The 12,099-nt window shown below is 30.1% G+C and overlaps 1 long non-coding RNA gene across 1 annotated transcript in view; it reads left to right on the top strand.

The window, feature by feature from the left end:
• Positions 1-4,872: 4,872 nt before the first annotated feature.
• Positions 4,873-12,099, top strand: part of LOC121126881 (uncharacterized) — a 20,335-nt gene continuing 13,108 nt past the window's right edge. Inside the window, exons 1-2 of the long non-coding RNA XR_005867279.2 lie at positions 4,873-9,414; positions 9,467-10,789. This is a non-coding gene — a long non-coding RNA (uncharacterized lncRNA). The remainder of the gene's footprint in view (positions 9,415-9,466; positions 10,790-12,099) is intronic.

Here is a 12,099-nt window from a genome sequence, read left to right as displayed (position 1 = left end):
AGACTTCAAGTTTTCATCACTGATTCCGCCTTGTATTGTCTCAAAGCAGTCTCAAATTACATGTATTACTTATAGATTACATAGAGTTGCAGATATGGTTCAACAAAAGTTTCCTCTAATGACCGAACTTATTTCCAATGTGAAGAAGATATTATTAAATTCTGGAAGAAGAAAGGGAGTATTAACTACTTCGTACGAAATTCCGCTCCCTCCGTCACCAACTATAACAAGATAGTGAACTTGGTAAAAATCCGTGGAATACTACTACCATCACTTCGACGTCTTCAGACAATATTTCAACAGCCTTGATGAAGATTTGGGAGCAACCAGAAGAGCACAAGAAGTAATTAATAATGGTTCCTTAAGAGAAAAAGTCCTCTTTATGCAGGAAAATTTTCGTCAAATACCTTTGCCAATAACTGAATTTAAGGAAAGATTGCCTTTTCTGACTAGCCTAGTCATAGTAGAAAGTCTGCCTCAAGATTTGAAGGAAGAGCCATTCAAGACCAAGTTAAAAGAAGTGCTTCAAAAGAATCTTGGCTAAACAAAAGTAAAGGAACTCTCAAAAAGTGAAAATCTTGTACACAAAAATACTCTAATTGTCAAATGTGAGCCTTTAGTATGATGAATATCAACAATACAAAAAGGAGGTCCAAACTATGTAATAAGAAATGGAAGGAATTATTTATCACCAAATGTTTTGTTATTATTTAATTGTGAGCACGAAACTATTAATGATATTTTTTTAATAATTTGTTACTTTATTGCCTCATTTCTATTCTTCAGATTTCGTGCCAAAGTTATCTATTCATCCTTTATGGTCAGTGGTCACTAAGAAGTTACGAAAACACTTCCTGTAATGATGGATTTGATGTTTTCTAACTAACAATATATTTTGTCGTGCATAAATTTACACAGTATAATATACATTTGTAAAGTTACTTATAGGGAAGTTATATATTAATAATATACAACAATCCCTCTTCCTTCACGTGTAAATAAATAAATAATTTAAGTTACAGATATATTCTAAACAATACTCTTTTTATTGGGTTGGAATCGATATTTAATAGAACTCTTGATCCAGTGACAGATACAATTGCACCACTGTCATATGTAGCTATTATATTTTTGAATTAATTTCCATGGACATTCAATGCATCTATAGGTAATTTATTCAGTTCAAATTTTTGAATAGAGTTGATGAACAAAATAAAGATTTCTTTTAGATACCTCCATACTCTTGCATAGTGGCCTCTCTTACCACATCTTGTGTATTCGACGCTTTTTGGAAGGCAAACTTTCTCATTCTTACGAGGAAATTAGAAACCTCACTGTCTACACAATCTTTCTTGGCTCTTGTTCCCCAATCTCCTACAACTTTGACTTCTTCGATATATATTGAATCCACATGACTTTGTATTTGCGTTCACACCCTTTGATACTAAATCATTTAGACTATTTTGATTATTCTTTGCCGTTTCTACTATTCTCCATTAATATATATACTTCTCATATTTTATTTGGATCATCAAATATTCTTAATTGTGCTTTTCTATACTTGCATACCAAAGTTTTATATTATGACAATTAATATTTAATACTATTTGTATCATACAATAAATTATTACTAACATTAAGACATCTTCTAGATAATATTATTTTGATTAAATATAACCAAGTAAATATATTTTGGTGAAGGAAAGCTTCTATATGTATTAAATTTTCAGATACGTTGTAATGTTAAAAAAATCAAATTAATGTTATAAGTACATTCGAAATTACCCATCGGCCATCAAGTATGATTTATGAATAAATGTTTGTTTATGTCCGGAAAAAAACAGAGGAACCAGATAGTTGAAGTTGTATTTCCGAGCGCGCTTGCACAAAACACTATTCCCACAGCCCTACTTATAGGTAAGGGTGATAATTTTGGTAAGAATAGAAAAGCGTGCGAGGAGAAGAGAAGAAATACTTATGACCAACCAACACTGCAATCATGGACGGCTGTCGAGTGTCAGTAGTTTCGTCCAATCCAAGAAATATATATTTCCCCTCAAGTTTTTTTAAAATCTTGGTCATCACTACTTTACTATGAGACTCCATTGACTTGGTGATGGAGAAGCGAGAGGGAATTACTTTTCCAGTGTAAATTTCCATAAACTTAATAAAATTTGGATGATAAACGATATGGAATGGAATTGCAGGAGACAAGCATTTTGGTTATATCTTCTGTAAAATTGGAATGTTCATAATAGGAATTAATTATATGACTTGTATACAGATTCAAATTCCTTTCATGTAATTTGAATTTCATCTTCTGGACTATAATTACAAAGATGCCACGCCAAAAATCTAGAATCCTCGTCGTAACTCCATATATTTTTACATACATTATCAGCAATCAAATAATATTTATAAATTGATTTATCCTTTAAAAGCTATGAGTTAAATATTGAATAATTTTGAAAATATATGTATTAGAAAAGTTGATAATACTGTCCAAAAAAACGCGTGCAAGGAGAAGGGGAGGGGGGGGGGAGGGGAGAAAGACTTATGGTGTAATTGTTTAAAATACTGATATAATTATCAGCTTACTGTTTTATTATAATTTTTGAGGGTATAAACAAAGTATTTATTAGCAAAATGTTTAATAAATATATAGTAATATTTAAATATAGAACGTATAATTGACTTAGACGTTTTTTATCCGTTACAGTAGATTTGAAAACGTCAGACTCCATGAAATTGTAATTCATTATGAACCATATTCTCAGAATAATAACTAATGAAACGACAAAGTAGAGTTTTTCGAAATATATTTGAAGTTCCAACTTTAAAAAAGTAGGCTTAAATTGAATATAATCTATATACTAAAAAATAAACCATCTTACATTTATGTTAAATATACAAAATTAAACAATTAGAATCATATGACTAATAATAACAATAAATTATAAATACAGAATATTGAAATAATAGATTGATCCAAATAATATTTTCTTGTTCGGACATGAATTCCGCTAAATATGTCATAACTTTAAGTTGCAAAACACAAGCCAAACGTGGAGTTTAATCAAAAAGATCATCAACCCGTTTTACTCATACGGAAGTTGCTATATACAATTTTGCACAGGATAGATGTATCTCTACCAATAAGATCTAAATAATTATTAATAATAAAGTAAATGTCAAAATCATAAAAATTAGACAATAAATATACTAACAAAAAAATGTTATAATTAAATCCAGGCTACAAATTTAGAGCAAAAGCTAATTATGTAGTAATGTTCGGCGATATTACTCCTTATTAAGAGCATCAAAATAGATTTTTTTACGATATTTATACTTGTATAACAACGTACTGCTATCATGCTACAATTGCTAATTATAATGCTACCCCAATGCAACCCCCCGCCCCCCGTTGTTGTGACCATTTAAGCAGTTGTTTTTGCCTTTTATGAGTTTTCTGAACACCATTTCCCGTGTATTTCTCCATAAATTTTTTGAACGTAGGATAATTAGCAATGGATAAGGGTATATCACATGCAATAATCATCTTTGTGAGATCAGAGTTAAAGTCTGACTGGATGTATTCATCATTAACTTGATTTTTTAGATGAATATCCACGCTGTTGATATGAGATGAGGATAATGAGTGGTGTTTAATTCTAGACGGGGACTAAGGCACATTTATATCTACAAATCCGACAAGCTATATGTTCCTCGTCCGGAATGGGTTTCCAAATTCCTGGGCCTCCATTTCCAGAAATCCAAACAGAAGGAGACGTTATTTTAGGTATTTTATTCAGTTCTCTATCGACTATCAGTATCTAATATTACATTAATATTGAATCATAAAGGCAGGAATTGATAACGTTCTTGATAAAGGAAGACGTTTATTATTTTAGTCAATGATACCATAAGTATTTGATTCCTTCTCCTCGCACGTTTTTGTATACTTACCAAAATTATCAGCCTTATGTATTAGTAGTATTAAATGATAATATTTTTTTTTTATCATGCGTAAGGGAAGATTACAGACAATCAAATTAACATAAGATTTTAACTAGTACAGTAAACAATTTCAATTATCTTCATTTATGAATAAACATTTCAATAACGTTTTTATAATTTTGTTTGTCTCAACAATGACAATGGAAATTATTTATGGTTCACTTCATAATATTGAATCTGATTCTTGGCAATAACAATTTGGCAATTAAGCAGAACTGAATTATTATTTGTATCTATGCAAATTATATAACAAAAATGTGTCAATGACTTAGGGTTCGATAGATAAACTGTAAACAGCAGTTTCTTGTGCATAAGATTAACTCTCTCCATACCTTTGTTCAGAGCATTGCCATTATACATGAATTACTAGATATATGTATGAGTGGAAATTTTATAAGTCAACGAAATCTCAGAAGCTCGCCGTTTTCTATTAATAATAACGAATGAAAAATATGTTAACTCTTAATAGTCCTTCATAAATACATTGAATGATGGCATAAATAAATATTTGTATTTGAATTTTTAAACAGGCAGTGAGCTAAAAGTCTTACATTGGAATATTTTTGATTTAAAAAATTAAAGAAAATTTGTTATTAACAGTATAAGTTTAACTGACTATAATTATCCGTATAAACCTTCTAAATTAATTTTATACAAAATTTTATAACAATATTTTGTATAAAATAAATAGATGCTATCTACATGAATCTATCTTGTAAAATTGGAAAAATTTCTTGAAAAGATGTGAAAGAGAATAAGAAGCTTTTTTCCATCGATTTCCTAACAAAAATGGAGAACTTTGAAAGTAGTAATTTATGTAGTGGTTTATAAAATAATATGAAACATTAAATTATTGACAAAAAAACTTTATTATACAATAACTATCAAACACAACCAAAAAGTAATTTTACGAATGTATTTCAGTTTTAAAAAATTGTATTATATAAGTATAAAAAATAACCATCACTACATTAAACACAAATTTCCTTATTTGGTTAGGTTTTGTGGTTTAAAATCAAATAATTAGACACTAATTAGAACAGACTATGTAAATAGTAGAATTATAGTTGAATTAATATAATATTAACGTTTTTAAAATGACAATACGCTTCATTTAATTGAACTCTATCCCGTTGTTCCGATCGTTATAATAGGTATCCATATTTCACAGTAGTTGAATTCTAAATTTGGGTCTAACTTTCTTAAAATATTAATGAAGCAAAGTCATTCTAAGTTTCTTAATAACTATATGAGTTCGAGTAAGTAATTAAATTGGCCAATCACAGTGTCCATTATTTTAGATGAAGATTTCCGAAACACTATATCTGAAATGTAAAAATCATCTGAATACAATACTTCAAATTAAGAAGCTCACAAATAACATAGTCTGATAACCTTCAGCAATGAATTTTTCGTTTTTCTTTTAGCTTTCATTCTATACTATTTGAAAAAGTTGAAATGTCAAATTTATATTATTAGAAGATTATCAATCTAGACTCATAAAATATATTGATATGAGGCTTATGTTGAGTCAATGACAGGATCAACAGTAAAGGAAACGACAAAAGGAGTTGCCATATGAAGTTGGATTTTAAAAGGTTTTGGAATCATGGCCAAAGGATGAAAGTAAGGTTTGGAATAAATGGGATAAGGAAAATAACTTAGGAGAAGTCATTGACAGGCTTATTTCATTTGTGGCAAGGGAACCCATCCCACCGGACCACCGAGAAATCCCTATAACTTTATAAGGCTACATATCAATAGAATATGATATATCTTCCTACGCTTATGCTCATAACTCTTCCTCGAAAACAGCAACGCGTTTGATTATTTATAAAGATATCGTAGATATAATCGTATATCTTGACATTGTAATATTTCAATTAGGAAAACTCGTTCACTAATTATCCTGAAATGTATACACCAACATAGATAAGTATATCCTTTCTTGATGAAATTTATGGTCAGAAAGGCATTTTTAAATTAATGAAGGGTTAAATTGGTGTTTTTCATCTTCCTCTCATTAAAGTCTTTTCTAAGGAGGGTGATATCCTCCACCACTATAACTGAGGAAAGACAGTTGCTTTTTTGGAGTAAAATTTGACATCTCGAATCCCATATGACGACAATAAAGTAGATAATTATCCGCCTTGTGATTTGAGGAAGAAATAAGGACTCCCGAAAACTTGATACTGTTCAGGAACTGATTCCTTTACTTTTTACAAGTCACACACATGTAATTAATGGCATTATTAAAAGTCCTAAGTATCACAACAGTAATAAACAATATCCATTGAATAACTAACTGAAAAGGTGAGCTTCAGAGGTTGCGTCATACGGAGTATGATTTGCGTTTTCTTTCTTTCTTTCCATCTCTCTCATAGCTGTTCACAGCTAATCTAATAAAACGTCATCAAAGCTAAGCTGCTCCACTCTCAAACATTCTTCAAATTGTGACGATTACCACGTTCATTTTCGGTTTCTTTTTTTTAAACATACTGGCGGTACATAGAATATTCATCACTAGTTATGTGTAATATATATCATACAGAAGTGTCAAAAAAACCTTCCGTTAAAAATAAAAATCTAATGTAATGTACGTCCAACATTGAAGACATTCATGAAGTTATAAATGCAGAAACATCATGTCAGCTGTTTCAATAAACACTTATTATATGTTTAGAATTAAGGATTCAATGTCCTTCTCATCCTCCATAGAACAATTTTTGACTTTGATCCTAACTAATATTTGATATTCCTCTGAATAAAATACAATTATATTCGTCAGAGGCCAGAACAGAAGTTGAAGTGAAGGGATTTAGAGGATTCATTGAAAAAATTGAAAGGCATATGGAAAAGAGGGAAGAAAAGAGTCAAGACTCTTCTATTTTTAAGTTCCATGCAGTTGTGAGTTGAAGCATACAATAGTGAAATAAGCTTCTCACTCTTTAATATCGACTACGAACCTCAAATGATATAAAGAGAATGAGTTTATTCAATATAGATTTCCACATTTGGTGTTTCATTAAAAATTAGTTGCTCAAATGTATCTTTAATATTAAATCTTAGCATAGAATTGCAAGGATAGTAAAATTACATTTTCAAAAAATATCGTAAATTAAAGTAAAAAAGAAATTAGGATTTTTTTCTTATCTTGGGTTGTGTTCCATATTGCTTGTATGTTGACGCACCACATATGCTAAAAAATAATTAAATGAGGGACACCATATGTTCTTATTGTTTGTTTATGTAGGAATAACAGGGCCCCTGTAGGACTAATTTATTTAAATAAATGGAAGATAATTAGTTGAAGAATACAAATCCATCCTAACCTTTTTTATAAAAAAATCCTTCTAACATCAATTCTAATTAACTCAAAATTTATCATAATCATTAATCAAATATAAATAAGTAACCTGTAAATACAATCTACTTGTTTAGTATTGTAATCATTTTTAGGAACGAGTAAAGTTGTATCGTAATGAAGTTTTAGATATAGTATTGACTTAAGATTTGGTTTATAAGAAGTACAATAATTCATTACGTATCATTGTATCTAACGAATATACGTATTTAATTATTAAGTAATGTTTTAAAAAATTGATTTAAAAACCTAGAACGCTGATAATAGAGGTACAAATGTATGCAAAATAAAAAACACTCATCTTTGAAGTAAACACATATATATTTTAAATTCAGGTGATATAAAACGTAACTTTACTGCTTTATGCTAATTTTATCTTCTAACTGACCTACTCTCAAGTGTTAGGGATCTTAGATTAAAGCAGTATGATACTACGCAAAGCACTTCAATTAAGCCAAAGAGTATATAAATGGTTTGAATAACAATAATATAATTTAAAAAATAAAAGATATTTCAAAGAATGAGTCACTTTAGTCAGAAATAATGTTTATTCGACACAATTTTGATCTAATCCAAGTAACTAATTTGAAATTAATAAAAACCCATGGATTCTAAAATAAATAATTGCAATTGTAACTTAATTTAAAAAAATATAAGCTGAATAAATAAATTGAGATAGATTTGAAAATAGAAAATAAAATTTAAGGTATCATCATATATGTAATAAATATTCGCATTCTATGAAGAAAAAAATAATAATAAAATTGATAGGAAGTATCAGTCAAGATTATCTAATTAGAAAATCCTTAGAAATTTACAATAAATTATTAAGAAATTGATATTTCCTTAAATTACTCTCGGGATCAGAAGACACCGTTAAACATGGTATTTAGATATCTATAAATTGTATTCAGAGAAAAGTATTGATAGATGTTCGTCTTGTTGTTGCATTTATTTAGGAGCTAGAAAGTATTCATTCCTAAATAAAAATTATCTAGAATTTCGCTTGAAGAAATATTGGTCACTTTCTTCAATGGTACTCAAAATAACATTTATGGAAAGAATTCCAATTAACTTAATTACCTGTCAAATTTCATTAATGGACTACATTAATATTTTCTTGAAAGACGATGATCCAAAACTCTGTCAGCTTTTCTATATTTTAGTGAATCAATCCTTGGTCATAAAAGAAACAGATTATGAGTGTTGAACTTCTTTGACAAGGTAACTATATATATATATATATAGTCCCCTAGTCTAAAACTAGTCAAGTTTTAACAGACAAGTAAAAATCCTATTCACAGCACTAGTCCCTCCTAGAATTTGGAGTGCCCGTCCTAGGATATAGGTAAGGGTGATAATTTTGGTAAGAATAGAAAAGCGTGCGAGGAGAAGAGAAGAAATACTTATGGCATCATTGATTTAATAATATACATCTTCTTCTATCAATCATGAACGTTATCATTCCCGCCTTTATTATTCAATATTAATATAATAATATTAGATGGAGATAGTCGATAGGGAACTGAATAAAATGCAAAAAATAACGTCGCCTTCTGTCTGGATTTCTGAAAATGGAGGCCTAGGAATTTGGAAAATACTTACCGGATGAGAAACAGATGGTTTGTCGGATTTGTCGATATAAATGTGCCTTTAGTCCCCTGTCTAAAATTACACGCCACTCATTATCCTCATCTCATAACAAGGGTATGGATATTCATCTATAAAATCAAGTTAACGTAGAATCAAGTCAGACTTTAACTCTGATCTCACAAAGTTGCTTATTGCATGTAATATAACATTATCCATTGCTAATCATCTTCGTTTAAAAAAATTTATGGAGAAATACACGGGTAAACCTATCCCTTTCCGAGGAACCATCATTAAATTAATGGAGGATGTTTGTACTGATGTCATTTATAGAAATACATATAAAAATGTTTTGAGTTATCCACATCAAATGACGATCAAGTTATCAGTAAAAAGTATTTACTAATATCGAAATGGAACTTTGAATTTTGTACTATTTCACAGTAAGTATTTAATTTTTTTTACATCTAACCATAAAATATGATTCTATTTTAGCCAAAATTATCAAGAATTATGATACACAACTCATTCAATGGCAAAAAAAAGCGCTTAAATGATCACAACAACGGGAGTAGTAGCTTTGTATGGTTCGCAACTAGTTTGTCTGAGACTATAAGAAGTTTTTCACTAATTTTCTTTGTTGTGGTGAACTTCATACTTTAATTACTCACACACACAATATCAATATAAAAGTTCATATAATCTTTTAAAAATATTTATAACTGCTTCCAAAGGCAAGAATACTTCAGCATTCCCCTGAACAGTCTAGGAGTTAAATCATCATTACACCGTAACTTGGCTCATACGAAACAAATCCACCAGAAAGAGCTGAGAAACTACAATCAAAGCAATAGTCGATACTGTGTGTGATCAAGGTCACAAATGGGCAAACATTCTTCTCAAGATTTCTCAAATCTTCTTCAACGTGATGGATAAGTAGGTTGCTATCTATACTTCTTGTCTAGGCTACACTAAGTGTTGCCAGGTGCAATTTGACATTTCCTTTGGTAAGTTTGACATTTTTGTAGCATAATCGTACCAGAATGTTTTGACGTACGACCATCATTTGTGTTGTTTACAGTGACTTGAAAAAATTAATTTGCCATAAAATAGAATTAAGACGTAAACATTTTCGTGCGATCATTTTTCACAACTTTCGACGCGGATTATCAGGACAAGAGTGCATTGCTGAACTTAAATCTTGGGATGGCGATAAAGCACCATCCTATAGCACTGTGAAAAACTGGTTTAATGAATTCAATCGTGGCCGACGCTAGCTCAAAGACAAATTCCGTGAAGGTCGCCCAAAATGTTTGCCTGAAGTCTTCGGAGAAATCCGAACAAGACACGACGAACCATTGTTCACCATGACAAGGCGAGCTCTCACACATCGGCTCAAGCCAGGGCCTTTTTGACCGGCCCAAACGTCGAATTGATGGTTTATCCGTCGTACAGCCCTGATTTTGCACTCAATGACTTCTTTTTATTCCCGCACATCAAGAAAAAAAATGCGTGGTCAACTATTTTCTTCGCCAAATACTGTTGAAGCATTTAATAACCATATTTTGGAGGTGTCTCAACCGGAGTGGAAAAAGAGCTTTGACAATAGGTTTGAGCACACATGCAAAAGTGTATTAATCATGCTGGAGAATACTTTGAAAAACAATAAAACCATTTTTGATGATAAATATGCGTATTTTCATTATTAGACCAGAAATATGTATACCAGCCTACGTAAAAATTTGTTTCCTCAACTCGACAGCATCTGATTGGAAGGCAGAAAAAGATTGTCTAAAAAATCAGCTGAAATCTAGAAAGGTTGGTAAGCTTCAAACTTATAATGTTTAAATTAAGAATATCAATATTTTGGTGTGAATCTTTATTTGAAGTAATTTAATATAAATTATATTGCTGATATATTACAGGTTATATAGTCCTGAATTCTTATATGTTGTCACATTATGAATAAATATTTATTCATTATATATCTCAATATTATCTCAGAATATGTATTCAAGAACCGGATGAACATATTTTAAATAAAAGAATAACATATTTATGTACTTCTTGCTAGCCATCCCTTGGAGCGCGCGTTTTCTAGTCTGTTGTCCCGGTGCTTGAGACGTCCATGTACAAAACCTATTTCAAATTAAATTATCAGGGTTACCATATTGATTTTCTGTCTCTTTTTATAGCATATCCATTGCATAAAGGATTTAAATCACTATCTATGTACCACTTTATTTAGTATGCTGAAAAAGAAACTGCGAGTAGTCATGAGATGAAGGAAATTAACATAAATCCTACACCGTAACTATCAGTGATAGAGAAGAAATACACCGGTGTCAAACATTTAAAGCTCTGCGACAAATCGTCCGTGTTACTTTTCGTCTTTCACGCACTCTTCAAGAATATATCTTTGGAAAATAAAACGCATTATTCAAGAAGAAACTATAAAAATCTTGGCCCTCTTTAATTTTCATTAAGTCGCACTTAGCGGAAAGTGAATTTATTAATGAATCACTACGGAGATAAAATACAGCACTTACGCTGAGTAAAAGCAAGGGAAACTTTATCAAGCCGAAAGTTAGTTTACCAATACAATCAAAAATATAAGTTTTTAATACATAAATCATTCATTCAGACCTATTTATTGATACTAAAATTGGAATATTTTTGTCAAATACGACAACGTCAATTTTTTCTTCATATCATTTTTTTTAAATCTCTAGGATTATGTACGATAGTAAAAATGATATGGGGAAAAAATATTGGATTTATAGCTGCACGATTAATTATCGTACTATTCGATTGACAGAAACCCTTTTTGTTTAAAATCAAAAGTTGAAATAAAAAGATCTTCTTATCATTTAAGTATTTCAAACGTATAAATAGCCTTTAACTAGAAAAATCACTGCAGGGATAGCAAAAACGTTGAGAAGAATAACAGTTTTAAGAACAGAAAAGGAAACAAGGTTAGTGCCACGGATCTTTCTTTACTGTGTTAACATCTCTCTCTGAATTATGAATTCCAGTCTACTACTCATTTAATTTTTTTCATAAATGCATGAATAAATAATAATAAAAATGTTGCAAAATTATCCAGTATTTTACCTGTACTAATTCAA

Source organism: Lepeophtheirus salmonis, chromosome 12 (assembly GCF_016086655.4).
Source record: "Lepeophtheirus salmonis chromosome 12, UVic_Lsal_1.4, whole genome shotgun sequence".
NCBI classification, from domain to species: domain Eukaryota; kingdom Metazoa; phylum Arthropoda; class Copepoda; order Siphonostomatoida; family Caligidae; genus Lepeophtheirus; species Lepeophtheirus salmonis.
This window is presented reverse-complemented; position numbering and strand designations above follow the sequence as displayed.